Below are 26,409 nucleotides of genomic sequence, written 5' to 3'. Positions count from 1 at the left end.
TTATATTCTCTTCCGATGGATACTAAACACCACTGTGTAACCCCTGTCTGACCCTTCGTATCAAACAAAGAGGAATCTCTTTGTCCCCGAACATGCTACATTAACTAAACTTTCAGATTCTATCAAAGGGACCATAATCTACAAAATACATTATATGACTAAAATATGTAACGATCGAGTCGCCCGCTAGACGCACACAAACTCTACCGTAAATGCGCATACTGTGCGCCTGCGAGTGCACGCGACCGCGAGTATACGCACGCACGGGAGGGCTCATGCACGTGCAGCGGGCACACGCATGAGGTGCATATATGGCAATGTGCAGCGTGATATTTTTATGACTTTGACACCGTGTTGCTATATATATATATATATATATATATATATACATATAAATATATATATATATGTATACTGTGCATATGTGCGCACACACACACACACACACACACACACACATACACACAGTCGTCAAGGGGATGAAGGTATGGAAGACTGGAAGCCCTAAAGGAATGAAGATATTATTTACTGCAGAAAACAAGGTTCCAGCAATTCGGTTTTAATACAAACGTTCATCAGCCATTTGGTGCTGAATGCGTACCAGACTTTTAGCGCTGTCATTAATCTGTGCTGCCTGGAGATCCCAGGTGGGCACACCATAATCCATCAAAGGTTCCTGCTTCTAGTGTTCATTCTAGCACCCTGCACCTGTCACAACCCATGCAGTTCCTCTTTTCTGCCTGGGGTGTAGCGCTCTGCTCCTGTCCTTCTAGCACACTCTGGTCTGTAACTCAGCACTGACATACAGACCAGAGTGTGCTAGAAGTTCCAGAGCAGAGAGTGATACCCCAGGCAGGAAAGAGTAACTGTACGGGTTGTGACAGTTGCAGGGTGCTAGAATGAACACTATGGTTCCATACATCCCCCTCCTCACATCATGAAACTGCCTCTATCACTGGAAGCTGCATACTCACTAGCAGGGCAGGTCACTACCTATGTCCAGCTTAGCACAGTCATCTCCTGAAATATTCTGTGCTGTAGTGAGCATTCTGATGATCTGATTGGCTACAGGTTACACTGTCTCTGACGACTTTACAACGGGATGAACAGGAGATGAAAAATGATGACAGAAGAGCAGTGCCATAACAAGGGGGGTGCGAGTAAGACACATGCACTAGGTACCATGGCAGTGTGGGGCGCCGCCAGCCAAGGCAGTGTCATATCCGGCGGAGAGAGGCAGCGGGAGGCAGTCCAGCTGGAGGAGAAGAGGGGGACTCATTTTCCTCCCGTCTCTACTCCTCTCCTCCCAGTAGTGGGCTGGGCCAGTAGGGTTTTACTAAGAGGTCCGCAGGTGTGCAGTGCACGCACATGCCTGCGGCCATTAGGGACACAGTGCTCCACTCCCCTTTTGCGCTCCATGGAGTCAACACGGCTGCTCTGAATTCAGCTGACAATGACCCTGCCCTTAGGAAAGCAACTGAGGAGTGCCGGGCAACTGTGATCTTGGTGAGTAAGAGCAGAGCAGCAGTGGCAAATGGGAGTCGTGGCTCATGGTAGCAGCATCCCATGAAGCCAGACCCCCTTTTGCTGAGACCTCTTCCCTTTCACATTTGGTAATGCTGATAGGAATTACTGCAGTTAGCACAGAGCACTTGGTAATGCCTGTAGGAAATACTGCAGACAGGATTACTCAGAAATTCAGGTGAGAGATGCTGCAGTCCGGTACAGAGCACTTGGCAGTCTGGACAGAAGATCATGCATTCAGAAAAAGAGCACTAGTTAATGCTAGTAGGAGAAACTGCAGTCAGGAACAGAGCACTGTGTAATTCTGGTAGGATGTACTGCAGTCAGGACAGAGCACTTGATAATGCCAGTAGGAGACACTGCAGTCAGGAACAGAGAACTTGGTAATGCCAGTAGTAGATACTGCAGTCAGGAATAGACACTTGGGATCAGAGCCATAGAAACCAATTTCTGAAGGAAGAAAGTTGCTCCGGCAATGACCAGTCAGCACTTCCTGTTTAAAATAGGGTACCTTGTGTATTGATAGGCTGGCTGCATCACGTGACTGCAGTGTGCTGGAGACTGGTTAGCCAGAGTCATGTGATTTAGTCCAAGATGGCAACACCCATGAAGCAGAACAGCAGAGACTGATTGTTTACATATAATGACAGTGACACAGGTCTCAGGAATAACACATGTGACCGACAGGAACACAGATGGTAGTGACATGACCCTGCCAAACCCGGTAACGAGGCTAAGACCCCGATGTGTGACAATACTGTTCCCTGTTCCTTGTACAAAGAGCAAACACTTCATCAATTGAAATGTAGAGTATACTGTAAATAAAAAACAACCAAAAGGCGGCACTTGTATTAAATAAAGTACAGTATGCAGAGGATAGCCATCCCCCGTTACCTCCCAGGAACACCCACAGAAATACATGTTCTGTTTCCAAGTTCGTTCTGCATGTCTGGACGGTAGCCATCAGGACTCATGCACCGTGTGTCATGGATGCATATACACAAATACAATATTGGGCGTTTGTGTGCGTCATCGCCACTGAATCCACCTTTGAGTCAGTCTGCAGATGAGCTTCTCCTTTAATATGTCTACAAATGACAAAAAACAAACAGAGTGAATCTTTAAAATAAAATATCTCAAGCATTACTAGCCCACGTAACAAAAGGAAAAGTAACAGATAATGGCTGCACTTACAGTTTATTTTATTTTTTCTCTATATTACTGCAACAATAATACAGCGATATCAATTTTATCTACACTTCTAGGGAATTGTTTTGTTATTACTCAGCTATATGGGAATTGCGCACAGTATGAGTGTTTAATACCTCCTTAATGTCACTGGTGATAGAGAAATGAGATAACAATTAATCTGAAATTTCTTATATGAAGATGCACTTTTAGCCCATTCAGCTCACTCAGTTATCCAATTTTATTGCTAATTACCATCAAAGGGGTTATTAACACCCTGACTGGCTCACAATGAGGTACAGCGCTACTTATAAGTACATACCCCGTGTGCCAATAATCTAATATTACTGGGTAAGAGAGAACACAGGTCATTATTTTTTTTAGTAAATAACGGTGCTGAGTCCTGCGTTTTAGTGAGTCTGGGTGGCACGGAAAGGAACAACAGAGAATATTCTTCAAGGCTTTACTAGCCAATATTCCATTACAAGATTGCCAAATAATTTGGATCCATGAAATGGGGTAATTGTAGGGAATGTGATGTTTAAATTCACTGGCTAATTAAAACATTAAATTATTCCTCACAGATTAACGATTAAATAAACCAGCGTCGGCTTTCATCTTTCTATAGAATAAGAGAATGTTGTTTTTTCGATCCAATGTAATAGGCTGTCTGTCAAGATAAGAACTCTTTAACCGTACGTCTTGTAGATAAATGTAACTAAGACTAAGGGGAGATTTATCAACGCTTGGAGAGAGATAACTTGGAGAGAGATAAAGGTACAAACCAATCAGCTCCTGTCATTTGTCATACACAGCCCGTCACATGATAGGAGCTGATTGGTTGGTACTTTATCTCTCTCCGCTTTATGTCTCTCCAAGGTTTAGTACATCTGCCCCTACAGTGTCTCTCTCCAAGCTTTGATAACCCCCCCTTATATATTATGCAACTACAGGGTGATTCAAATGTCGCAGTACACCCTTTTGTTTCAAAAACTGTGCAGAAAATTGGAAAACTGAATACTCCAGTAAGGTATGGGTCAGGTGGGCTATCTTTTAGGCTATGTACCGAACATGTGCGCCATCTTGAAAGCGGCCATCTTGAATCTGTCAGTTTTTTCAAATGGAAAGGGGGTCGTGTCACATGTCAATCAACATCGGAATTTGCTGAAATGTTTATTGCTGCCAACAGATTTGAAATAGCGGTTATGGGGGTCATTCCGAGTTGATCGCCCGTAGCAACTTTTTGCTGCTGGTGCGATCAACTAGACGCCGCCTATGGGGGAGAGTATTTTAGCATAGCGGGGCTGCGATCGCTTGTGCAGCCCTGCTATGCTAAAAAAGTTTTGTGTAAAACAAGACTAGCCCTAGACATACTTACGTGGTGCGATTATTTCAGTGATGTAGGTCCCGGAATTGACGTCAGACATCCGCCCTCCAAATGCCTGGACACGCCTGCATTTGCCGAACCACTCCCGGAAAATGGTCAATTGACGCCCCGGAACGCCTTCCTCCTGTCAATCTTCTTGCGGTCGCCGCTGTGACTGCTTTCTTCGTACGTGGCGTCGCTGATGGCTGGCGACGGGCAACGACGCACCTGCGCAATGCAGCCACCGCGCATGCGCCGTTCCAACCCGATCGCATGGCTGCGAAGAAGTGCAGCGTGCGATCGGGTCGGAATGACCCCCATGATTCAAAAGTTACAACACTTTTTTTGTTGGAATTACAGGCTGAACTGTTCTCCATAAAGGACAGTCATTTAATGTGTGGGCGTTGTGCTGCGGTGTGGGCTCTTCACGAAGGATGTCAACACCATTGTTGAGGTTGTCTCATCAGTAGCACTTTTTGGACGACCACTCCGTGACTTGTCAGCCACAGTCCCAGTTTCTCGGAATTTGGAAATTAGGCACCTGACAGTGTTATGTGAAATTGGAGGTCTTTCTGGGTGCCGGTTGTTAAAATCTGAAGCTATGACACAGAAACTTTGTTCTCCAGACATCAAAATGACCTCAATTCTCTCCTCGTTTGTCAAAGCCGTCTTCGGTTACCTGCAACAAAAAAAGTGTTGTAACTTTTGATCCATAACCGCTATTTCAAATCTGTTGGCAGCAATAAACTTTTCAGCAAATTCTGATGTTGTTTGACATGTTATACGACCGACTTTTCATTTGAAAAAACAGACTTAGATTCAAGATGGCGCCCATGTTCGGTACATACCCTAAAAGATAGCTCACCTCACCCATACCTTACTGGAGTATTCAGTTTTCCCATTTCCTGCACAGTTTTTAAAACAAAGGGTGTACTGAGACTTTTGAATCACCCTGTATGTTTGTCAGACGAGTGATTTAAATGTAACAGTTGAGTATGTACAGTAACATGTACTGTACGTTTGTGAGATGAATAATATTCCTGTTAGATAAACGGGAACAGTTATTTTGTCATGTTGACCATGTCATTCGTCTTTTTTGTCCCCTAAGCAGCTGGTCCGGCCCACCACGGACCCCTCTGACAGTCCCGGGTAATTACTACTAATTGCCCACCCCGTGCCCCTGATTGTGGCATGGTCTGGATATTCTATCTCATTGTCAGAGGTTCCTTATTGTGCAGTATGAAATCAGCTCTCCCTGTGTAACTCCTCCATTATCTTTCTTTTTTGTAAGAAAACTTATTGGCAAGGATCAATAATCCCAGTGGCAGATCTTCTAGCAAAACCCTGTGCATACAGGGGCCATGCAGCACATGCAGAGCCATGCAGAGCCATACAGAGCACACGCAGAGATAAGAATTGGCTCCTGAGAAACTGGAAACTGAGCAGGTTCGAATTTAGGAACGTCGAAGTTCAAAAAGGTGATAAAAAAAGAGTATTCTCCACATGGAGTGATGCTGCCTGGGGCTTTTAAACCGTACTGTAGTTTGTCTCCCATTCAACTGGTGTCCAAATTTGTTAGAGCACCAAGCATGTTGACAGGTGCAGAAATTCCCAGGAAATGCACCAGTGCAGGAAACACGCATTCTGCACTCACGTGCTGCTGAATCAAAGCTGGATTATAGATGGGGCAGACAGCTGTACACACATAAGAGGTCTCCTGGGCAATTTGGCCAGACATAAACTCCATGTAGTCAATGCTAGGTTGCCCAATCTGCACGTGTGCAGACTAAATGGGGGACCAGCCACCATGGATGTATATGATTTTTGGATTATACAGGCTGCACTCACTCAAAGAACTGCTAGTCCCATCATGCCTTGCTCCAGTTGCTTACATTTATCTGCTCATACCTCATGCTAGAGATGGCCATCAGAAGGGTGGCAATGAATGGTTGCCTGGTTTCCACCATTGCATGCATCCTATCAATGGTCTCTTGGGAACCATTCTGTGGCTAGAGCTAGGGTGGTTCATCAACCATCAATGGTTTAATGCCAATATTAGATCATTTTGCCATTGTTGATGGAATACCAATGGTTCTTCACCATCAATGGTACAGAGCCCCCAGATAGTCCCCACTCCCAATTGGTGTCGGGACATGGAATTTATATTTCTGCCAGAAACAAAACATCGATGGTTGGTCAGCTGTGTCCATCAATGACCTTCCTTACTTCATACAGTCATCAATCGAAGGGGACTGACGAGAAGTCACATTTAAGTCGTTCGATGATCACCGGTGAAATGGAGGAGGGGCGCCGTTAGGTGGAAAATAAAGAAATAATTTGTAACACGTAATAAATGAATATTCCCGCGCTCGGCTTTTAGTTAATAAATCATGTTTAAGTGGAGCTCTCCTTGCATTTGGCGCTGCCTATAATTCTTTATTACAGCACAGAAAGAAGATTTCGGGAAAGAAAAATAGAAAATTCTGTATTTACTTTTGATCGAGCTGAACTTTACAATGTAAATTACTACCTGTGATTTGGGCATTTCTTAATGATATCCTGCTGGGTAGAAATGAAGCGACTGTTTATCAACTTTATATACTCACAGTTGCTGACAATCCAAATGGTTTACAGTTTCCTGGGTGTACGTATTTATCATGATTCCGCATCTGCAGACTAGTGCTACTTTCAAAGACATATTTACTTATTCTCCAGAACAATACGTTATATAAATCATCCTGTTCCCTCTTTCTACTTACTTGTTTGCTTGCATCAAATCTCATGTGGAATAAATCTTTACTACAGTGTTCTGGTTCAAAATAATATGTTTCAAATCCAATAAAAAAATAGTATATTAAGAGCACGGGGCCGCAGCGTTACACCTGAAGTTTTTCTCAGGCTGTTTTTCTCAGAAGTTGAGCAGCGACAACCGCTGAGATGTTGGATCTACAGGATTTACGCCATAAATATAGGGCCTAATTCAGACTAGAGATGAGCGGGTTTGGTTCCTCGGAATCCGAACCCGCCCGAACTTCATGTTTTTTTTCACGGGTCCGAGCGACTCGGTTCTTCCCGCCTTGCTCGGTTAACCCGAGCGCGCCCGAACGTCATCATGACGCTGTCGGATTCTCGCGAGGCTCGGATTCTATCGCGAGACTCGGATTCTATATAAGGAGCCGCGCGTCGCCGCCATTTTCACACGTGCATTGAGATTCATAGGGAGAGGACGTGGCTGGCGTCCTCTCCATTTAGATTAGAAGAGAGAGAGTGAGATTGATTTTAAACAGAGACACTTGATTTACTGGAGCTTAGGAGTACTGTAGAGAGTGCAGAGTTTAGTAGTGACTGACCACAGTGACCACCAGACAGTGCAGTTTTATTTAATATAATCCGTTCTCTGCCTGAAAAAAACGATACACAGTGACTCAGTCACATACCATATCTGTGTGCACTGCTCAGCCCAGTGTGCTGCATCATCTATGTATATATCTGACTGTGCTTACACAGCTTATAATTGTGGGGGAGACTGGGGAGCAGTGCCAGTTATAGGTTATAGCAGGAGCCAGGAGTACATATTATTAAAATTAAACAGTGCACACTTTTGCTGCAGGAGTGCCACTGCCAGTGTGACTGACCAGTGACCTGACCACACTGACCACCAGTATAGTTAGTAGTATACTATATTGTGATTGCCTGAAAAAGTTAAACACTCGTCGTGTGACTTGTGTGGTGTTTTTTTTTTTATTCTATAAAAAACTCATTCTGCTGACAGTGTCCAGCAGGTCCGTCATTATATAATATATACCTGTCCGGCTGCAGTAGTGATATATATATATTTTTTTATATCATTATTTATCATCCAGTCGCAGCAGACACAGTACAGTAGTCCACGGCTGTAGCTACCTCTGTGTCGGCACTCGGCAGTCCATCCATAATTGTATACCACCTACCCGTGGTTTTTTTTTCTTTCTTCTTTATACATACATACTACATCTCATTATCAACCAGTCTATATTAGCAGCAGACACAGTACAGTAGTCCACGGCTGTAGCTACCTCTGTGTCGGCACTCGGCAGTCCGTCCATAATTGTATACCACCTACCCGTGGTTTTTTTTTCTTTCTTCTTTATACATACCTACTACATCTCTTTATCAACCAGTCTATATTAGCAGCAGACACAGTACAGTAGTCCACGGCTGTAGCTACCTCTGTGTCGGCACTCGGCAGTCCATCCATAATTGTATACCACCTACCCGTGGTTTTTTTTTCTTTCTTCTTTATACATACATACTACATCTCATTATCAACCAGTCTATATTAGCAGCAGACACAGTACAGTACGGTAGTCCACGGCTGTAGCTACCTCTGTGTCGGCACTCGGCAGTCCGTCCATAATTGTATACCACCTACCCGTGGTTTTTTTTTCTTTCTTCTTTATACATACATACTACATCTCTTTATCAACCAGTCTATATTAGCAGCAGACACAGTACAGTAGTCCACGGCTGTAGCTACCTCTGTGTCGGCACTCGGCAGTCCATCCATAATTGTATACCACCTACCCGTGGTTTTTTTTTCTTTCTTCTTTATACATACATACTACATCTCTTTATCAACCAGTCTATATTAGCAGCAGACACAGTACAGTAGTCCACGGCTGTAGCTACCTCTGTGTCGGCACTCGGCAGTCCGTCCATAATTGTATACCACCTACCCGTGGGTTTTTTTTCTTTCTTCTTTATACATACATACTACATCTCTTTATCAACCAGTCTATATTAGCAGCAGACACAGTACAGTAGTCCACGGCTGTAGCTACCTCTGTGTTGGCACTCGGCAGTCCATCCATGATTGTATACCACCTACCCGTGGTTTTTTTTTCTTTCTTCTTTATACATACATACTACATCTCTTTATCAACCAGTCTATATTAGCAGCAGACACAGTACAGTAGTCCACGGCTGTAGCTACCTCTGTGTCGGCACTCGGCAGTCCGTCCATAATTGTATACCACCTACCCGTGGTTTTTTTTTCTTTCTTCTTTATACATACATACTACATCTCTTTATCAACCAGTCTATATTAGCAGCAGACACAGTACAGTAGTCCACGGCTGTAGCTACCTCTGTGTTGGCACTCGGCAGTCCATCCATAATTGTATACCACCTACCCGTGGTTTTTTTTTTCTTTCTTCTTTATACATACATACTACATCTCTTTATCAACCAGTCTATATTAGCAGCAGACACAGTACAGTAGTCCACGGCTGTAGCTACCTCTGTGTCGGCACTCGGCAGTCCATCCATAATTGTATACCACCTACCCGTGGTTTTTTTTTCTTTCTTCTTTATACATACATACTACATCTCTTTATCAACCAGTCTATATTAGCAGCAGACACAGTACAGTAGTCCACGGCTGTAGCTACCTCTGTGTCGGCACTCGGCAGTCCGTCCATAATTGTATACCACCTACCCGTGGTTTTTTTTTCTTTCTTCTTTATACATACATACTACATCTCTTTATTAACCAGTCTATATTAGCAGCAGACACAGTACAGTAGTCCACGGCTGTAGCTACCTCTGTGTCGGCACTCGGCAGTCCATCCATAATTGTATACTAGTATCCATCCATCTCCATTGTTTACCTGAGGTGCCTTTTAGTTGTGCCTATTAAAATATGGAGAACAAAAATGTTGAGGTTCCAAAATTAGTGAAAGATCAAGATCCACTTCCACCTCGTGCTGAAGCTGCTGCCACTAGTCATGGCCGAGACGATGAAATGCCAGCAACGTCGTCTGCCAAGGCCGATGCCCAATGTCATAGTACAGAGCATGTCAAATCCAAAACACCAAATATCAGTAAAAAAAGGACTCCAAAACCTAAAATAAAATTGTCGGAGGAGAAGCGTAAACTTGCCAATATGCCATTTACCACACGGAGTGGCAAGGAACGGCTGAGGCCCTGGCCTATGTTCATGGCTAGTGGTTCAGCTTCACATGAGGATGGAAGCACTCAGCCTCTCGCTAGAAAAATGAAAAGACTCAAGCTGGCAAAAGCAGTAGCACCGCAAAGAACTGTGCGTTCTTCGAAATCCCAAATCCACAAGGAGAGTCCGACTCCAATTGTGTCGGTTGCGATGCCTGACCTTCCCAACACTGGACGTGAAGAGCATGCGCCTTCCACCATTTGCACGCCCCCTGCAAGTGATGGAAGGAGCACCCGCAGTCCAGTTCCTGATAGTCAGATTGAAGATGTCAGTGTTGAAGTACACCAGGATGAGGAGGATATGGGTGTTGCTGGCGCTGGGGAGGAAATTGACCAGGAGGATTCTGATGGTGAGGTGGTTTGTTTAAGTCAGGCACCCGGGGAGACACCTGTTGTCCGTGGGAGGAATATGGCCGTTGACATGCCTGGTGAAAATACCAAAAAAATCAGCTCTTCGGTGTGGAAGTATTTCACCAGAAATGCGGACAACAGGTGTCAAGCCGTGTGTTCCCTTTGTCAAGCTGTAATAAGTAGGGGTAAGGACGTTAACCACCTCGGAACATCCTCCCTTATACGTCACCTGCAGCGCATTCATAATAAGTCAGTGACAAGTTCAAAAACTTGGGCCGACAGCGGAAGCAGTCCACTGACCAGTAAATCCCTTCCTCTTGTAACCAAGCTCACGCAAACCACCCCACCAACTCCCTCAGTGTCAATTTCCTCCTTCCCCAGGAATGCCAATAGTCCTGCAGGCCATGTCACTGGCAATTCTGATGATTCCTCTCCTGCCTGGGATTCCTCCGATGCATCCTTGCGTGTAACGCCTACTGCTGCTGGCGCTGCTGTTGTTGCTGCTGGGAGTCGATGGTCATCCCAGAGGGGAAGTCGTAAGACCACTTGTACTACTTCCACCAAGCAATTGACTGTCCAACAGTCCTTTGCGAGGAAGATGAAATATCACAGCAGTCATCCTACTGCAAAGCGGATAACTGAGGCCTTGACATCCTGGGTGGTGAGAAACGTGGTTCCGGTATCCATCATTACTGCAGAGCCAACTAGAGACTTGTTGGAGGTACTGTGTCCCCGGTACCAAATACCATCTAGGTTCCATTTCTCTAGGCAGGCGATACCGAAAATGTACACAGACCTCAGAAAAAGAGTCACCAGTGTCCTAAAAAATGCAGCTGTACCCAATGTCCACTTAACCACGGACATGTGGACAAGTGGAGCAGGGCAGGGTCAGGACTATATGACTGTGACAGCCCACTGGGTAGATGTATGGACTCCCGCCGCAAGAACAGCAGCGGCGGCACCAGTAGCAGCATCTCGCAAACGCCAACTCTTTCCTAGGCAGGCTACGCTTTGTATCACCGGTTTCCAGAATACGCACACAGCTGAAAACCTCTTACGGCAACTGAGGAAGATCATCGCGGAATGGCTTACCCCAATTGGACTCTCCTGTGGATTTGTGGCATCGGACAACGCCAGCAATATTGTGTGTGCATTAAATCTGGGCAAATTCCAGCACGTCCCATGTTTTGCACATACCTTGAATTTGGTGGTGCAGAATTTTTTAAAAAACGACAGGGGCGTGCAAGAGATGCTGTCGGTGGCCAGAAGAATTGCGGGACACTTTCGGCGTACAGGCACCACGTACAGAAGACTGGAGCACCACCAAAAACTACTGAACCTGCCCTGCCATCATCTGAAGCAAGAAGTGGTAACGAGGTGGAATTCAACCCTCTATATGCTTCAGAGGTTGGAGGAGCAGCAAAAGGCCATTCAAGCCTATACAATTGAGCACGATATAGGAGGTGGAATGCACCTGTCTCAAGCGCAGTGGAGAATGATTTCAACGTTGTGCAAGGTTCTGATGCCCTTTGAACTTGCCACATGTGAAGTCAGTTCAGACACTGCCAGCCTGAGTCAGGTCATTCCCCTCATCAGGCTTTTGCAGAAGAAGCTGGAGACATTGAAGGAGGAGCTAACACGGAGCGATTCCGCTAGGCATGTGGGACTTGTGGATGGAGCCCTTAATTCGCTTAACAAGGATTCACGGGTGGTCAATCTGTTGAAATCAGAGCACTACATTTTGGCCACCGTGCTCGATCCTAGATTTAAAGCCTACCTTGGATCTCTCTTTCCGGCAGACACAAGTCTGCTGGGGTTGAAAGACCTGCTGGTGAGAAAATTGTCAAGTCAAGCGGAACGCGACCTGTCAACAACATCTCCTCCTTCACATTCTCCCGCAACTGGGGGTGCGAGGAAAAGGCTCAGAATTCCGAGCCCACCCGCTGGCGGTGATGCAGGGCAGTCTGGAGCGACTGCTGATGCTGACATCTGGTCCGGACTGAAGGACCTGACAACGATTACGGACATGTCGTCTACTGTCACTGCATATGATTCTCTCACCATTGAAAGAATGGTGGAGGATTATATGAGTGACCGCATCCAAGTAGGCACGTCACACAGTCCGTACTTATACTGGCAGGAAAAAGAGGAAATTTGGAGGCCCTTGCACAAACTGGCTTTATTCTACCTAAGTTGCCCTCCCACAAGTGTGTACTCCGAAAGAGTGTTTAGTGCCGCCGCTCACCTTGTCAGCAATCGGCGTACGAGGTTACATCCAGAAAATGTGGAGAAGATGATGTTCATTAAAATGAATTATAATCAATTCCTCCGTGGAGACATTCACCAGCAGCAATTGCCTCCACAAAGTACACAGGGTGCTGAGATGGTGGATTCCAGTGGGGACGAATTGATAATCTGTGAGGAGGGGGATGTACACGGTGATATATCGGAGGATGATGATGAGGTGGACATCTTGCCTCTGTAGAGCCAGTTTGTGCAAGGAGAGATTAATTGCTTCTTTTTTGGGGGGGGTCCAAACCAACCCGTCATATCAGTCACAGTCGTGTGGCAGACCCTGTCACTGAAATGATGGGTTGGTTAAAGTGTGCATGTCCTGTTTATACAACATAAGGGTGGGTGGGAGCAGTGCCAGATTAAGGTCTACATTGGCCTGGAGCTGAAATTTATGAAGGGCCTGTTGTTGACATGCAGTGGTTGTGATTAGCGCCACAGAGAATTGTTCCCTGTGTGGGCAGGAGGTGTTGTGGCATACAACATCACTGAACTTCCTCACCTACACTACATCACTACTACACTACGGAGGTCATTCCGAGTTGTTTGCTAGCTGCATTCGTTCGCTGTGCAGCGATTAGGAAAAAAAATGGCACTTCTGCTCATGCGGCGCAATGCACGCGCGCAACATACTATTACAACGGCCGATGTAGTTTCACACAGGGTCTAGCGAAGCTTTTCAGTCGCACTGCTGGCCGCAGAGTGATTGACATGAAGTGGGCGTTTCTGGGTGTCAACTGATCGTTTTCAGGGAGTGTTCGGAAAAACGCAGGCGTGGCAGAAAAAATGCAGGCGTGGCTGGGCGAACGCAGGGCGTGTTTGTGACATCAAAACAGGAACTGAACAGTCTGAAGTGATCGCAAGTGCTGAGTAGGTTTTGAGCTACTCAGAAACTGCACAAAAAAACGTTCCCGCCGCTCTGCGATCCTTCCGTTCGCACTTCTGCTAAGCTAAAATACACTCCCAGTGGGAGGCGGCATAGCGTTTGCACGTCTGCTAAAAACTGCTAGTGAGCGAACAACTCGGAATGACCACCTACATCTCAACAACTATGGGGCATATTTATCACAATCTGCATCCAAGGATGTATCAATTATTACATACAGAGACAGCTTCCGAGAAATCTCTGTCACTGCAAATCCAAATTTTACAAAAAAAAATTTGTGAAAAATACCCTGAGATTGTACAGTGCATGCACTGCCACCGACAATAAAGACTCTATGTGGACAAAACACGTGTCAGTATAAATGTGAATGAAAAATATATAAATATGAATATTACAGTATTTATTAAACAAAGCTAGAGCGCATGCCTCTCAGCAAACACAGCCAGCTGCAAAAGTGCAGGAACACAGATACATGCTCATATCTCCTTCAGGTACAAGTGAGACCACACGCCGCTTCCAGTATAGGGTCCACTTCCCCTACCTCTCCGTGCTCACAATTCTGCACAGTCACTCCAGTAGCATTATACAGTGGGAATACTTCCTTCACTGAAGCCGGAGATCTCCTTAAGCTGATAATTGATGCTCCATATAGCACTGCGTCAGTCGGTATGGGTGGATACGTGCAGCTTTTCTGCTGACACAGCTGCACACTCCCTCCTGCATCTTGAGATGGGAGCACTTCTTTCATTTTAGCTGGCAATCTCCTTCAGCCGCTACTTCCTTTTCTAGATGCTCCGTATAGCGCTGTCAGTCTTTGTGGGTGGGCAGGTATGCCTCATGTGCCTAGTGGGAAATCCGCCACTGGGTGGGCAGAGACACAGGTGAAAAGGCTGGCAGAATCACACATGGTGAAGGGGGCAGAGCTACAGGTGGGGAGGGGGCAGAGCTACAGGTAGGGAGGGGGCAGATACACAGATGGGAGGGGGCATAGATACAGCTGGAAAGGCTGGCAGAAACACACATGGTGAAGGGGATAGAGATACAGGTGGGGAGGGGGCAGAGATACAGGTGGGGAGGGGGCAGAGATACAGGTGGGGAGGGAGCATAGATACAGGTGGGGAGGGAGCATAGATACAGGTGGGAAGGGCGCAGAGAGACAAGTGGACAGGGGGCAGAGATACAGGTGAGGAGGGTGCAGAGACACGGGTGAGTAGGGTGCAGAGATACCAGTGAGGAGGGGGCACAGATATGGGTGGGAAGGGGGCAGAGATAAAGGTGGGGAGGGGGCTCAGATACGGATGGGGCTGAGATATGGCTGGGGAGGGCAGAGATCCGGGTGGGGAGGGGGCAGAGACATGGGTGGGGAGGGGGCACAGATACAGGTGGGGAGGGGCACAGATACGGATGGGGCACAGATATGGGTGGGGAGGGGGCAGAGATAAAGGTGGGGAGGGGGCTCAGATACGGATGGGGCAGAGATATGGCTGGGGAGGGCAGAGATCCGGGTGGGGAGGGGGCAGAGACATGGGTGGGGAGGGGGCACAGATACAGGTGGGGAGGGGCACAGATACGGATGGGGCACAGATATGGGTGGGGAGGGGGCAGAGATACAGGTGGGGAGGGGGCACAGATACGGATGGGGCAGAGATATGGGTGGGGAGGGGACACAGATACGGGTGGGGAGGGGGCAGAGGCACAAGTGAGGAGGGAGGTGGAGGCACCAATGGTAAAAGAAGCAGTGGCACAGGTGTGAAGGGGCAGAAACACAGGTTGGGTGGGGTAAAAGACACAGGTAATAAAAAGGTAGCAGTGGGACAGATTCTAAGGAGCAGTAGCATGAATGATGCCGTCTGACAGAGGCAGCTGCAGCCATATCTAATGTCCCTGGCCATTTAGGGGAATTGGGGAACCTTAACTTGATACTACATAATCCCCACCACCTGGTCCAGTCACAGTGCTTCTGTGATTGGCACCGAGGTAGGGAGCATCGGGCAGGAAGAAGAGCAGCAGAGGATAAGGGAGGACCATAAATGGGGACAGGTGGTGCAAGGCTAAAGCCCCCCCACGGCGTCCACACTGGTTACCAGATCTTAAGCCCCTGCTGTCGATTCAGCTGCTAAGAGAGAAGAAGCAGTGAGTGCACTGCAAAAGTACTAGCAGCATGTGGGCTGGGCTTCGGTTGGGAGGCGGGGCTTCAGACAGGTCTCGGAGGGGAGATGCTGACGGGTCCGGGAGCCGGAGCTTCAGTCGGGAGGCGGTGCTTCGGACAAGTTAGCGATCAGGAGATTTGGACGGGTCCTGAAGGCGGAGCTTCTGACATCACGGGGATGGAGCATCTGACAGGTCAGGACAAGGGATCGTGCTTCTGGCATAGGAGGGGCTTCTGTGGTCTGGCTGGGTTCAGGGGTGACGTTTTTCAGGTGGTCAAGAAGAGGTGAGTGAGCTGCGCTGGTGGTGACAGGAATTTTCTTTTCCTGCCAACACTGGCTGCATTGCAGGAGAGCCTGTGGGCCTATTTTCAATGGGGGGCCTGGAGCTGCAGCTCCATCCGCCCCATTGTTAATCCGGCCCTGGGTGGGAGGGCCCAGGGCCCAAGGACAATTCCATCTTGCACCTCTTTTTTCTTTTCTTTTTCTTTGCGTCATGTGCTGTTTGGGGAGGGTTTTTTGGAAGGGCCATCCTGCGTGACACTGCAGTGCCACTCCTAGATGGGCCCGGTGTTTGTGTCGGCCACTAGGGTCGCTTATCTTACTCACACAGTCAGCTACCTCATTGCGCCTCTTTTTTTCTTTGCGTCATGTGCTGTTTGGGGAGGGTTTTTTGGAAGGGACATCCTGCGTGACACTGCAGTGCCACTCCTAGATGGGCCCGGTGTTTGTGTCGGCCACTAGGGTCGCTTATCTTACTCACACAGTCAGCTACCTCATTGCGCCTCTTTTTTTCTTTGCGTCATGTGCTGTTTGGGGAGGGTTTTTTGGAAGGGACATCCTGCGTGACACTGCAGTGCCACTCCTAGATGGGCCCGGTGTTTGTGTCGGCCACTAGGGTCGCTTATCTTACTCACACAGTCAGCTACCTCATTGCGCCTCTTTTTTTCTTTGCGTCATGTGCTGTTTGGGGAGGGTTTTTTGGAAGGGACATCCTGCGTGACACTGCAGTGCCACTCCTAGATGGGCCCGGTGTTTGTGTCGGCCACTAGGGTCGCTTATCTTACTCACACAGCTACCTCATTGCGCCTCTTTTTTTCTTTGCGTCATGTGCTGTTTGGGGAGGGTTTTTTGAAAGGGCCATCCTGCGTGACACTGCAGTGCCACTCCTAGATGGGCACGGTGTTTGTGTCGGCCACTAGGGTCGCTTATCTTACTCACACAGCTACCTCATTGCGCCTCTTTTTTTCTTTGCGTCATGTGCTGTTTGGGGAGGGTTTTTTGGAAGGGCCATCCTGCGTGACACTGCAGTGCCACTCCTAGATGGGCACGGTGTTTGTGTCGGCCACTAGGGTCGCTTAGCTTAGTCATCCAGCGACCTAGGTGCAAATTTTAGGACTAAAAATAATATTGTGAGGTGTGAGGTATTCAGAATAGACTGAAAATGAGTGGAAATTATGGTTTTTGAGGTTAATAATACTTTGGGATCAAAATGACCCCCAAATTCTATGATTTAAGCTGTTTTTTAGGGTTTTTTGAAAAAAAACACCCGAATCCAAAACACACCCGAATCCGACAAAAAAAATTCGGTGAGGTTTTGCCAAAACGCGGTCGAACCCAAAACACGGCCGCGGAACCGAACCCAAAACCAAAACACAAAACCCGAAAAATTTCAGGCGCTCATCCTTCAGACCTGATCGCTGCTGTGCATTTTTGCAGCAGTCTGCGATCAGAGAGAGTGAAAACCCGGCCCGTGCAAGTGTGCGAATGCATGTGTTCACCAGACAGCGGACATCTGCAAATCCATTCGCAACTCAGTCACCATCTAATGATGTTTCCAGTCTGTGCAGCCTGCGCGTAGCCCAGGACTTACTCCTACAGTACGATACACACAGGCTGATCGGGGCCGGAGCTGACGTCACACGCCCGCCCTGAAAACGCTTGGGAATGCCTGCGTTTTCCCTGACACTCCCAGAAAACGCCAGTTACCACCTCCAAGCGTCCTCTTCCTGTCAATCACCTTGTGTACGCCTAGCGATCGAAATTTTCGCACCATTCTGTCGCTGTTTGGCGTTGCACCAGCGCATGTGGTGCATACGCATGCGCAGTCAGTCGATAATCGTCCGCTGTGCGATTTCGCACAACAGCGGTCAGGTCTGAATTAGGCCCATACAGTGTCCGATTGGGGCATGTAGGGCCCACCGGGAGAATGCAGTGGTAGGGGCCCATGTTTAGGGGTGTGGCCAGTCTCTGGAGGGGGTGTGGCCTGCCACCTCATTGGTTTGCCTAACCATTATGCAAGTGTTGGTCCCCTAGATAAATATATACAGTAACTACTGTAGCGCATGTATGATAATGTACTAGATTAGTAACAGCACAGTCTGGAACCTTATCGCTAGAGGAGGGGGTGGACCCTCAGGCAGTAGGGCCCACCGGTGGTTTCCCCTGTACCCCTGTGGGCCAGTCCAACCCTGGGCCCATAGTCCACTAAAGTGCGATGTGAAATGCAGAATAGTCTCTAAAAAGGCGCAGTGGCCTGAGAAATGTTCTGCGCTTAGGGGGATATGTACCAAGCAGTGATAAAAGTGGAGAAGTGAGCCAGTGGACAAGTTGCACATGACAACCAATCAGCTGCTCTGTGTACTTTTATAGCATGCAAATTATAAATGTTACGTCAATGCTAATTGGTTGCCATAGGCAACTTCTCCACTGGCTCACTTCTCTACTTTTATCACTGCTTAGTACATCTCTCCTAAGATTCTAGTAGAGATGATGTATAAGTTAGGCATACTGTAGACTCAGTGGAGCTGATTTAATGGTGAATGTGCAAATATCCTCAGGCATTGCATTTTTCTGGTAAAAGCTATAGGCAAACCTATGGAAGCTGTGTATATTCTTCACTTGAGGGGTTATGTATTAAGCCTGGAGAGAGATAGTGTATCAGTGGCCCCGAGCAACCAATTATCTGTTAGCTGTCACTTCAAAGACTGTGCTAGATAAATGACAATTAGAAGTTGATTGGTTCCTTTGGGCAACTGCTCCACTTTATTTCCCATTGAGACTTGATACGTCTCCCCCTTGTGCTCTAATATAAATAATTTTAAACCCAGTCATATAATATCATGTTCCCGCCCTGCTACGGAGCCACACAGCAAGATATTGTATTGTGAGAGGATGTTCACACGACTGTCAGGTTGGATCTAACAGGAGAGGAGACAATAGGATTATTTTTTTATACGCGACAAAAGAGAGTTAAACAAATAAAATAATAAAAGTATAAAGTAGTAGAAAAAGGTAGTTTGCACTTATGCCATCAAAGTAGTCGAACTAGTAAATGATTACAGTGTGATTGGCATAGTAGTTAGCATTGGAGGTCAAGAGTGTAATTCCTCAGTAAAAACCCTATATGTGTGGGGTTTATATGTTCTCTGATTTCCCTGTGGGTGTGCACTGGTTTCATCCCACATCAAACATGCATACTGGTAGGTTAATTGGCATCTGGCAAAAAAAGAAAAAGAAACCCGAGTGTCTATGTGGTAGATCATATAGATTGTAAGCTCCACGGGCTAAATTACAAAATAAAATGAGCCACTTTGCACCTGGGAAAACGATGTTGCAATGCGAGTAGGGCGGTTTTAAAAGGTGCAGAGAGATTAACAGCCTGATTCTGAGCCGCATACAATCTTTACGCAATGACGACCTTGATGTAGCTGAGACATTTTTTGCATACTTGAAAATTTCTGAAAACCCCAATGACGCAGGCGTTACACAGAGTGCACGCACAAAGGTGCTGCTGCAATCGGGGCAGGCAGTATCAGAAATGTGGCGGAAAGTAATGGCATTTCCGGGCAGTGACAGGGAGACTGGTGCAAGTGTCCACAGTGTGACAGCTGGTGGCGTATAAGGATGTAACAACCGCTATTATTACATCGTGCAGTCCCTGCACGTTAGGCCACACAGATGTACACGAGGGAAGGAGTTTGTATAATATTGCAGATGGGAGACCGCCAGTAGATGCTGCTGCCTGCGCTTTTGCGTGCATTTAGGATCAGGCCCTAAGATTTTTGGGGGGGCATGTCCAAACTAAATTGCAGTGTAATAATAAAGGTGCACGCTCTAAGCACTGAGAACGCTGGTAGTCAGAACATCTATAATAAACTCTACAATTTAACATGGAGTAAAATTGAGGTTCTTAGCACAAGTTTTGACCAAAATTGTGGGTCCACCTACCACGTCACGGTGTCCTCATCAGGTGAGTCCCTAACAGCCCTAATACTGACATATTATATACATTTATCTAGGTCTTATCTATCATAGTGCCCATTCTGATATGTAGACAACAAATGCAAGGACCTAAACCAACTAAAAGCATGTTCGATACTATACTACATACAGAACCAGTTGTGTGGTCAGTGCGAACAACAGGCCACGTATAGCCCATGTTCTTGTAGGTGTATGTCACATGCAGAATATTCTTGCTATGAGTATTATTTTTGGTAACTAGGGGGAGATGTATCAAGACACGGAGAGAGGAGAGAGCTAATGGGGTATATTCAATAAGAGTCGGGTTCATTCCGACATGCAGTTCTCGGAATGGACCCGACAACCCTTATTCAATGGACGGCCAAATCCAACCATCGGATTTGGGCGTACACAGGTCCTGTGCTGCCACTGCTGTCAGCGGCTGCTGATGCACTGACAGCAGCGGTGCAGATGGCGGCGGCGGGCGTGAGAGGGATGGCGGCAGGGGGAGCAAGCTGCGGGGGACATGTCTGCGGCGGGGGAAGCAGAGATCGGCGGCCAGCGGCATTAGCTGGCTGTGGGGGGACATGTCTGCGGTGGCAGGGGGAGGCGCTGCAGGGAGAGAGGTGCCTGGCCGGGGGACGGCTAGGCACCTATCTCCCTGCAGCGCCTCTCCCGCCGCTGTAGACATGTCCCCCCGCAGCCTGCTCCTCCTGCCGGCCGCCGATCTCTGCTCCCCTTGCCGCCCGCAGCACCACTGGTCTCCTCATCTCAATCCGACTTTTTTGTCAGGTTTGGCCCCCTTCCGACAATGCATGCTGATCGGCGGCTGAAGCCGCCGATCAACGTGCCTTCCGACAGCATTCCGACAAGTCGGGTTTCCCACCTTGTCGGAATAAACGGGGCACTAATGAATAGGTCGGAACCCCTTCCGACCTAAAACTGTCGGAAGCTGACATCTTTCCGACAAGACGGCAGCTTCCGACAGTTATTGAATATACCCCAAAGTGGAGAAGCACAGTCTTTGATATGAAAGAATGATTGGGTGCTTTTGGCAAGTTCTCTCTCCAAGGCTTGAGACAGTTCCCCACTAGCTTTATGTGTTTGCCCTTTGCTCCGTACATATCTGCTTTTTCCTATCCTCTTTTTACTATGCTATGGTTACCTGTTGTGTATACTGTAGTATTCATCCTTATTTACTGTACTCTGTTACTGTATCTTCCAGTCTTTCTGTGCTAATTCCCTGTATGATTCTACCGACACATTGTAGCATTTAAATAGAAGATAAGAATAATCCAGAAATTCATTTTCCCTTCTCACTCCTAATCCTGGTGGTGGAGCTGCTACTTTTGTCCCTGGAGATTTCACCATTTTTGCATCTGGCAGCAAACCTTCTTCTTCTAGATCTGTAGACCTGTAATGTACATTTTAGAATAATTTAGAAATAACCCAATTTGCAAATCCAGCAGCAATACCCACAGTGTAAAAATATGTCCATACCCACATTGTACATGATCATAGTATCTAGGGCCTTCTTCAGAGTGGGACGCAGCCCCTGCATTAGCACTCACGGGCCGGCTTGAGGGTCTGCGCACGTGCAATGGCTGTAGTGTGCATGCACGCAAAGCCGTCTTTTCATATTGGCTCAATAGGCAGATGCCCAAGGGCCCCAGGAGTATAAGGGCCCTAGGCTGACAGCTGAGGGTCCCCTCTTTCCAGGGGTACCAGATTTTTTAAAATCGGCCCTGGAGAATCGGAGATACCTGACTTCAGTGGTCTCTATCTGAGCCTGTTAACTGCTCTTCCCAGCAGATATCTTGGGTTCTGTCTGACTTAGAGTGTATATTCTGAGGGTATATACCAAAAGCTGGGACTCTCCCCTTTCGGTGGACACTGGCAGGTTGTCTCTACTATGCCCAGAACCAGAGATCTCAGCCTTCCAGCAGCTGGTCCCTGCTCCAGCTCCACACGCCTGGTATGCAGTTTTAGATTTTCGTTGGTGGATTGCTCTGGCTCCTGAACTCTGATCCCAAAGTCCCCAGTACCTCCTGAAAGGTGTCCCCAGTACCTCCTGAAAGGTGACCCCAGTACCTCCTGAAAGGTGACCCCAGTACCTCCTGAAAGGTGTCCCCAGTACCTCCTGACAGGTGTCCCCAGTACCTCCTGAAAGGTGTCCCCAGTACCTCCTGAAAGGTGTCCCCAGTACCTCCTGAAAGGTGTCCCCAGTACCTCCTGAAAGGTGACCCCAGTACCTCCTGAAAGGTGACCCCAGTACCTCCTGAAAGGTGTCCCCAGTACCTCCTGACAGGTGTCCCCAGTACCTCCTGAAAGGTGTCCCCAGTATCTCCTGAAAGGTGTCCACAGTATCTCCTGATAGGTGGGACTCTCTAGTGTTATATCCCATTGAAAGCTAAGAAATCTATATCCAGAAATTGTAGATAAGCTATCTGCAATTAAGCAAGCTGCCCTCTCACTGGAAAATGATGAATATTAAGCCCACTCCACTACCACCCCTCCACCTTCGTAGTAAATGCCACCTACCACCCTGGAAGTAATGTACCAGGGCCCCTTCATTCAGCCTAATGCCCCTTTCTGCAGTTTAGGGTTCTCCCTCCCGCCCCATTTACCACCATCTGTGCAGTAAAGGAGTAATTGGCAGAAATTACTGCTCCAGGTCCTTTATACTGAGCGGAAGATAGAACACCCCCTACCGCCCGCGGGACATCAAAGCTGCTCCCGATAGCAACCCCCACCCCACCCCTACCGCTGGAGGATGGGTAGGGGCCCCAGGGCATTTCTTTGCCCAGGGGCCTACACTGCTAATAAGACGGCCCTTCACCATGTGATCGCATCCCGGTGGATGCAATTGCATAGTGATTGACAGGCGAAGGGCGCCCGGGGGCGGTGACGTGGCATTGGGGGGGGACATGACACAGGCGTGTCATGGCTGTTTTAGGGTTAGCCCAATGATGCCATCTGTGTCTCCCGGGAATGAAAGCATGGCGCCATGCTGCGTAGGTAGTGGGTCTACCTCTGTTCAATGCGCTGGGAGTAGTTTGGTTGCAGATTTTGCTGCCATAGCAAAATCTGCGACCAACTCTGACAAACCCCCCTTAAATCAGAACATTATTTTTTACAATGAAAACTGGCCAAAGACGCTGATGAAAGTTCTGCATACAATCAAGTAACAACAGGCGCAGGCTCATTAATAATTGAGTTCATTTCGCTTTCTTATCTCTGTGTGAGAAGCTGAACTTGTATAGGGCACTCTGTATCCACCGAAATCGTATGTAATCAAACTCGACACCGGGAGACACTGGGATGTGGTTGGCTGCTTAGAAAATAAAAATAATGGCTTTCGGAATAATTGAAAAGCTTCAGGCAGGGAAGACTGAGAAGGGAAATATGTTTTACATCGTGGGCAACTGTAAAAGTTAATCAGGTTAAGACTTGTGATCCAGTACCACAGGCATTAAAGACACGGAGCGTTCCGTCTAGTGTTACCGCGGCGGCAACAACTCAAGAAGGCAAAAACAATGTGGAGAGACAAATCATTTATGTATAGGATATAAAGGCTGGGAGAAGGGAGAGGAGACGTGCAGGCGCCTTACTAACGAGGCAGCTGTGAATCAGCAACGCATTGATTGTTAATCGGCCATATTGGTATATTGCAGCCGAGTGTTTCTTCACGCGTGAGATTTCAGTCAAGTGGGACATGGCAATAGAAGCGTTAGGAAAATATTACATTGAGAATAGAAGGTGCAGTTGTGTATACATTGATAGGAAAATGGAGCAGCAATGTTGAGGCATTAGTCCAGGGGCAGCTCTAGATGTGGGGCTCCGGATCAGTTCAAATTTCAAATAGGGGAGCCACACCCACTGCCAGTGAGTCAGTTGGTGACAGTTGGTGGTAGTTGGTTTGACAACCCCTATTTGAAATTTGAACTGACCTGCAGCCCCACCCCTTGAGCCGCCACTGGGCATTACTGTAAACATGAGGTAGAATAATGGAGGCATTTCCTGAATTTGGGATTTCCGTACATTTTAACAGTAATGAGCACCTGCCACCAGCAAACAGCCATTTCCTGATCTGGATTAATCTTTAACCTATGAAATCAATTGGAACTAGTGTCATCATTGAGGTATGAGATCCTGTGCCTTGCGCTTGCGTGATGTGGGATGCGGTCAATTTACCTACAATCAAATGGTCAAAATACAGACAAGGTCAAATACAGACATGGTCAAAATACCAACATTTAAAATACTGACAAGCAGAGGTGTAACTAGGGTTTTTGGAGCCCAGGGCAAGATGTAAAATGGTGCCCCCCCCCCCCCAAAAAAAAAAATAGCAAAAGAAGTACGTGCGGGCGCGCGCGGCAAAACAATTGGCATGGCCACACACCAGAAGGGGTGTGGCCACGCTCCAGAAGGGGTGTGGCCACTGAAAATGGCCCACAGTGCCAGTTACATTGCCCCACAGTGCCAGATACAATGACCCACAGTGCCAGTTACATTGCTCCACAGTGCCAGATACAATGCCCCACAGTGCCAGATACAAGCCCCACAGTGCCAGTTACATTGTCCCACAGTGCCAGATACAATGCCCCATAGTGCCGGATACATGACCCACAGTGCCAGTTACATTGCCCCACAGTGCCAGATACAATGACCCACAGTGCCAGTTACATTGCTCCACAGTGCCAGATACAATGCCCCACAGTGCCAGTTACATTGCCCAACAGTGCCAGTTACATTGCCCCACAGTGCAAGTTACATGCCCCACAGTGCCAGTTACATGCCCCATAGTGCCAGTTACATGCCCCACAGTGCCAGGCCCCACTCAGTGCCAGTTACATATGCCCCATTTGGTGCCAGATACATGCCCCACTGTGCCGCCAAGCCCGCCGCCAACCCCGCCCCCCCGTCACTCACTGCTTGCTCTATGTGAGGGGAGGAGAGCGCAGCGCAGCGCCTCTCCCTCACCGCTCCAGGTCTCCGGTGGCTGTCTGGCGCCGGTTCGCTAGCCAATCAGAGCTCGCGGACCGGCAGCCAATCAGGAGCCGGTCCGCAAGCTCTGATTGCCTAGCGCCGGAGACCGGACACAGCAGCGCTGCTAGGGCTTTCAGCGGCGGTGAGGGGAGGGAGAGACGGTGCGCTCTCCTCCCCTCACATTTAGGGTTGACGGGGGCGAGTGGGGCATGATGCCCTGGTCGCCGGCGGCGCCCCCCTCTCCTGGGCCTGCCAAGGTGCCCAGGGCACGTGCCCCACTCGCCCTACCCTAGATACGCCTCTGCCGACAAGGTCAAAATACCAACATTTAAAATGTCGACAGGTCAAGACATGAGTTTTTCATGATTTTTTCTTACTGTCCCAGTGGACCTGGAGGGGGAATATAATAGTGTGCCCGAAGCATGGCGAGCGCAGCAAGCCATGCGAGGGGACGCAGTACACTTATACGGTGTACAGGTGGACCTATGTCGACATACAAAACAAAAAAACAATGAATAACTCGTGTTGACTTTTTGAATTGTTGACATTTTAAATGTTGGTATTTTGACCTTGTCTGAAATTTAAATGTTGGGATTTTGACCTTGTCGGGATTTTGACCTTGTCGGTTTTTTGTCCGTTGGTCAATTGTTGATGGTATTTTAGCCGTAGGGATTTTGATTGTAAGTATTTCATACTAAAGCCGCTTGATATCAGTAGGTACTAGTGAGTTGATGAATGAGTATTGGTTCAGACTGCCTCCGCTGGACATCATTTATAAAATGCACTGGGTGTCCACTGCAAATCATTTCGGACTTACACCATTGAGACTGGAAGATATACACAACGCGTTTTGAGGTGAACACCCACTTTCTGATGTATGGAGAGGCCTTGGCAATCTGAATATGCATTGGTGGGTCAGAAAATTCAGAACTTCAAATGTAAACCATCCCATCAAACTATTACCCCAATCATTACATTAAGCTTTCTCAATATCCTTCTCAAGTACTGCCTGACTCAGCCTCATTTAGGGCTTATATTAAACATGAGAGTTAGGGGACAGTCTTTTGTAAATGTGTCACTTTTGTGCTTGGGTGTTTTTTTAAACATTGGCAAAGTGTGGCTACCAATTGCTTTTAACCCCTTGAACTGCAATGACAAGGTGCAAAACGCACCATCCAGAGGCGGAACTACCGGCAGTGCAGGCAGTGCACTGCACTGGGGCCCGCCTCTGTCCAGGGGCCCAAGCATGTAATGAGTCAAACTGACTCATTACATGCCGCTGTGCGCTGCGGGCAACCGCTGCCCGCAGCGCACAGCCGCCCGGCGAAGAGAGGAGAGGAGCAGCGGTACTACAGACGGGGGAAGGAGGAGGAGGGAGGCTGAGAAGGGAGCCGCAGCAGCGCTTTGTTACTGGTGGAGGCGCTGCTGCTGCTGCC

At 47.8% G+C, this 26,409-nt stretch overlaps 1 long non-coding RNA gene across 2 annotated transcripts in view; it reads right to left on the bottom strand.

Annotated features, from left to right (window-relative positions):
* Positions 1–894: 894 nt before the first annotated feature.
* LOC134956638 (uncharacterized) overlaps positions 895–26,409 on the bottom strand; it is a 66,914-nt gene continuing 41,399 nt past the window's right edge. Inside the window, exons 2-4 of one of the 2 annotated variants that reach the window (XR_010186042.1) lie at positions 24,026–24,178; positions 21,150–21,398; positions 895–2,612 (exon numbers count right to left, since the gene is read on the bottom strand). This is a non-coding gene — a long non-coding RNA (uncharacterized LOC134956638). The remainder of the gene's footprint in view (positions 2,613–21,149; positions 21,399–24,025; positions 24,179–26,409) is intronic. The other variant, XR_010186043.1, reaches the window with a different exon arrangement.

Source organism: Pseudophryne corroboree, chromosome 9 (genome assembly GCF_028390025.1).
Source record: "Pseudophryne corroboree isolate aPseCor3 chromosome 9, aPseCor3.hap2, whole genome shotgun sequence".
Classification (NCBI taxonomy): domain Eukaryota; kingdom Metazoa; phylum Chordata; class Amphibia; order Anura; family Myobatrachidae; genus Pseudophryne; species Pseudophryne corroboree.
Note: the sequence above shows the minus strand (reverse complement) of the source record. Positions and strands in the feature narration are given on the sequence as shown.